The sequence below is a fragment of the Tinamus guttatus genome, unplaced genomic scaffold (genome assembly GCF_059628265.1).
Source record: "Tinamus guttatus ecotype Peru unplaced genomic scaffold, ASM5962826v1 Tinamus_guttatus_pri_ptg000468l, whole genome shotgun sequence".
NCBI classification, from domain to species: Eukaryota; Metazoa; Chordata; class Aves; order Tinamiformes; family Tinamidae; genus Tinamus; species Tinamus guttatus.
This window is the reverse complement of record NW_028289002.1, coordinates 9,181-13,770: the sequence shown is the minus strand read 5'-3', so window position 1 is coordinate 13,770 and position 4,590 is coordinate 9,181.

Here is a 4,590-nt window from a genome sequence, read left to right as displayed (position 1 = left end):
GACCCCACAACTTGTATTCCCCAACCTGCAGGACCCAATTCTCACGGGCGCAAAACTCCCATACCCATCAGTAAGGGTCCCCCCCCATCAGCACCCTTACCCCGTGGGCCCCCACCTCCCAAATACTTCCCCTGTGGTCCCCGTTTCCCTGAACCCATGACCCGTGGTCCCTGGTTCCCTGACCCCTTCATTCGTAGACCCCCAACTCTCGAACACGTCGTCCCTGGACCCTTCTTCCCTGCACCCGTCCTTGGAAGGGTCCCCTCCCCTGAACCCTTCACCCGTGGGCCTCCACCTCCCGGCCCCTTCCCCCATCAACCCCCACCTCCTGAGCCCTTTCCCCATGGGCCCCGATCCCCTGCACACTTCTCCCATAGGGCCCCATCACCTGGACCTTTCCCCCATGGGCTCCAACCTCCACGTCCCTTTATCCATCGACCCCCACCTATGGAGCACGTCACCCCTGGGTCCCGGTTCCCTGAACCCTTCATTCGTAGACCCCCGCCTCCTGAAGCCTTCACCCCTGGGCCCCGGTTCCCAGAACCCTTCATTCGTAGACCCCCGCGTCCTGAAGCCTTCACCTCTGGATCTCGATTCCCTGAGCCCTTCCAAAGGGCCCAAACCTCTGGACCCTTCCCCCATGGGCCCCCACCTTGTGGATACAGCACACGAAGACCCCAGGCCCCTCCACCTTTTATTCATAGGGCCCCAGGCCCTGAACACTTCATCCATGGGCCCCCATCCCCTGGGTCCTTCATCCGTAGGTCCCCCTACCCTGGGCCCTTCACTCATGGACCTTCACATCCCGAACACTTTGCCCATGGACCCCACTTCCCTAGACCCTTTACCCGTGGACCCCGCTTCCCTAGACCCTTTACCCATGGACCGCGCTTCCCTGGACCCTTTATCCGTGGGCCCTGCTTCCCTGGACCATTTATTCCTGGGCCCCGCTTCCCTAGACCCTTTACCCATGGGCCCTGTTTCCCTGGACCCTTTATCCGTGGGCCCCGCTTCCCTGGACCCTTCCCCCATGGGCCCCAACCTCGCGGCCCCTTCCCCCATGGGCCCCCACCTCCCGAGCACTTTCCCCGTGGGTCCCGGCTCCCCGGACCTTTCTTCCATAGGGCCCCGACCCCCTGAACACTTCAGCCAGGGGGTCCCCATCTGCTCAGTTCCTCCCCTCCCGGAGCCACCACCCATGGGCTCCCACCTGCAGAACGGTTCCCCTGGGTGTCCTTGTCCTCGGTGCCCATCCCCTGTGGTCCCCCCCTAGCACAGTTGATCCATAGGCCCTATGAGCCTTCCCCCTTGTGCCCCCACCCCCAGGACCGTTGACCCTTGGGTTCCCTTTCCCCAGCCTGATCCTCCCCCCAGCAGCCGCAGGGCCCTGTTGCCAGGACCCCCCACCCCCAGGACACTTCCCTCCCAGCCCCCGTCCAGGACCCCTCCCCCTTGAGCTGCCCCCGGCCCCCTTCACCCACAGACTCCGGTGCCCAGGACCCTTCCCCGCGTGGCCCTCACCCCAGCACCCTTCACCCGCACAGCTCCTGCCCCCAGCGCCCCTCGCTCCCCGCAACAGCCCCCGATCCCTCCTGCCACAGGCGCCCGGGACCCTCCAGCCGCCCTTCCCCTGGCCCCTTCACCCACAGCAGCCTCCCCCGTGCAGCCTGGATGTCCAGAGCTCGTGCCCGAGCCCCTGCAGCCTTCAGGGCAGGGGTGCCCACATTGTCCCTGCGGGGCCGTGTGTCCCGAGTGCCCTGCACCCCTGGGTACCCACGTGCCGGCGGGTGCCTGCCGGCTGCCCCAGAGCATGCGCCCCTCGGGTGCCCTCAGGCAGGTGCCCCGGTGCCTGGGGTGCGTGTGGGTGCTGGGACACCTGGGTGCGTGCGGGTGCCTGTCCCCAGTGTGCCTGCAGGCCAGTACCTGCAAGCCTGGGCCCTTGGGTTCAGGCGGGTGCCCGGACGCCTGGGCCCTCGGGTGCGTGTGGGCGCCTGCTGGGGGGCACCCCGATGCCAGGGTCCTCAGGTGCCTGCGGGTGTCCAGAGTGAGCAGCGAGCTCGCAGACACCCAGGTCCGTGGTGCATGCGGGAGGCCGGAGGCGAGTGTGGAGCTCCTGGGTGCCCAGCGCCCAAGGTTTGCAGGTGCTCGCGCAGAACGTGGCAGTGCCCCACACCGAGATTCGGATGAAGTGTCAAGCGGCGCATGGACCACAAGGACAAGAGCAGGATGCCAGGTGAGGCCCCCGAGGCACCCACGGGTGCCCCGAGTCCCCGCTGACACCACTGGAGTCAGAGGGGAAGGGCAAGGAATGGGGATGGCCAAGGGCACAGGGCAGCACCCGCTGAAAAGGGGCACGGGAGCATCCCCCGGGTGGGCAGCCCAGCCAGGTGCTCACCCATGGGTGCCCCAAGACCACTCTGCTGACATGGACAACTGTTCAGAGGAGGAGAGCATCTGCTTGGAGCAGGAGGGCAGCGACGATGCTCTGCACGGCAGGTGGGTGCTTGACGGGTGTCCCACTGCTTGCACGGCACCCACAGGTGCCCCCGATGGTGCCATCCTGTCACACTGTCCCCCAGGACCTTTTCTACAAGAAAGAGGAGCTGCAGAAAGTGAAGAAGAGGAGGAGGACGCTCCCAGGCTCTGCTTGGACCCAGGTGAGCAGGTGCCTCTCCAGGGTGGAGGTGACAGGGTGCCCGGAGGGTCCTGCTGCAGCCTTGGGTGTTGTGGGTGCCGCAGGAGGAGCTGGGGGCAGTACCCAGGATGCTCCCCCACGTGCCAGGGTGACAGGTCCTAGAATTGTGCCCAGGATGTCCCCAGCGGTGCTGGGTCCCCAGGGTGCCCCTGCCTCTGCCCTGACCTACCCGCTCTCCGCAACAGCAGCCCAACATCAAACAGAAATTGTTGGCCTTGCTGAGACACTTCAAAGTGTTGGGTGAGGTAGGGTGTCCCCCCAGGCACCCATGGGTGGCCCTGGGCCCCCAGGCTCCCTGTGGAAAATGGGGCTCTGCAGATGGTCCCAAACACCCCCCAGCTCCCTCTACTCCCACTATTAAGGTGTCCCCAACCTCTCCCAGACACCCCTGGTATTGGGGTGAATCCACCTCCCTTCACCCCCACAGTATTTAGTTCCCCTCAACCTTTCCCAGGCCCTGCCCAGGATTGGGGTGCCCCAAGCCACATTTTCAGCCAATATTGGGGTGTCCCAGTTCCTCCTCAGGTTTGCAGTGCCCCCAAATCCCTTCACCCCCAATACTGAGGTGCCCCAATCCCTTCACATCTAATATTGGGTGCCCTAGGACCCCCAGCACCTTTTAATATGGATATTGGGATGCTCATCTCCCCCCCAATATGAGGTTCCCCTTTATCCAACATTCTGGGGTACCCCAGACTCCCCTCACTATTGAGGTGCCTCCCATCTGCCTACTGGGGAGTACTGGGGTGCCCCAGGATCTTCTAAGTGCTGGGCTGCCCTCTAATGCCTTCCTCCCATATTGGGGTAGCTCAGACTCCCCCAGTATCGGGGTTCCCCCAGCTCCCTTTAACCCAATAGAAGGGTGAGACCCTCCCATAATGGAGTTCCCCAGGTTCCATCTCCTGATATGGGAGGGAATTGCCCCACTTCCCACTCAGGTTTGGGTTGCTCCCAAATCCCTTCATCCACAATTTTGGGCTACCCTGGGCCATCTCTGTAATGGGATGCCACCAGAAACCTTCATCCCTAATATTAGGAGTCCCCAGAGACCCCAGTATTGTTGCCAGACCCCCCCAGTTCTGGTGGTTCCCTCAACTCTTTTCACCCCTGTCCTGGGTTACCGCAGAGCCCTCCAGTTTTGAGGGTGCCCCCCAGGTCCCTTTCCCCTCAGTTGTGGGGTGCCACAGACCCCCCCAGCATTGGTGATCCCCCCCTACTCTGTACACCCCTAGTGTTAGGGTGTCCCCAACTTCTGCGAGGCTCCTCCTAATATGGATCTGCCCCCTGCTCCATTTACACTGGATATTGGGGTGTCCCAGAGCCCTCCCCAGTGTTGGGGGTGCCCCAGACTCCCTTCAGCCCAGGTATTGTTGGGCCCCAGCTACTTGCACGGCCAATACTGAGGTGCCCCCGACATCTCCCAGACCCCTCCCTGTAGTGCAGGTGCCCACAGCTCCCTTCACCCAAAATACTGGGGTGCCGCAGATCCCCCCAACATTGGGGTGCCCAAAGCACCCCTGGCTGCCAGTATTGGGGTTCCCTGGAATCCCCCAGTATTGGGGATGCTCCCAGCTGCCTTCATTCAGAAGTTGGGGTGCCCTGACCCTTTTGCCAAGTATGTGGGTGCCCCAAATTCCCCCCCGCCACACACATATTGGAGTCGCTCCTAGTTTTTTGAGACCCTACCCAATATTTCTCCCTCAAAACAAACAAACAAACAATATTGGGGTGCCCTAGAGAATTTCACCCATAATATTGGGGTATTCTGGACTCACCACCGCAGGTTTGGGTGCCCCCAGCTCCCTTTTCTCCCCAAATGGGGATGCGTAATTTCCCCCCCATATTGGGGTGCCCCAACTGACTGCCCTAACCCCCCCAGTGCCCTTTCCCTGCAC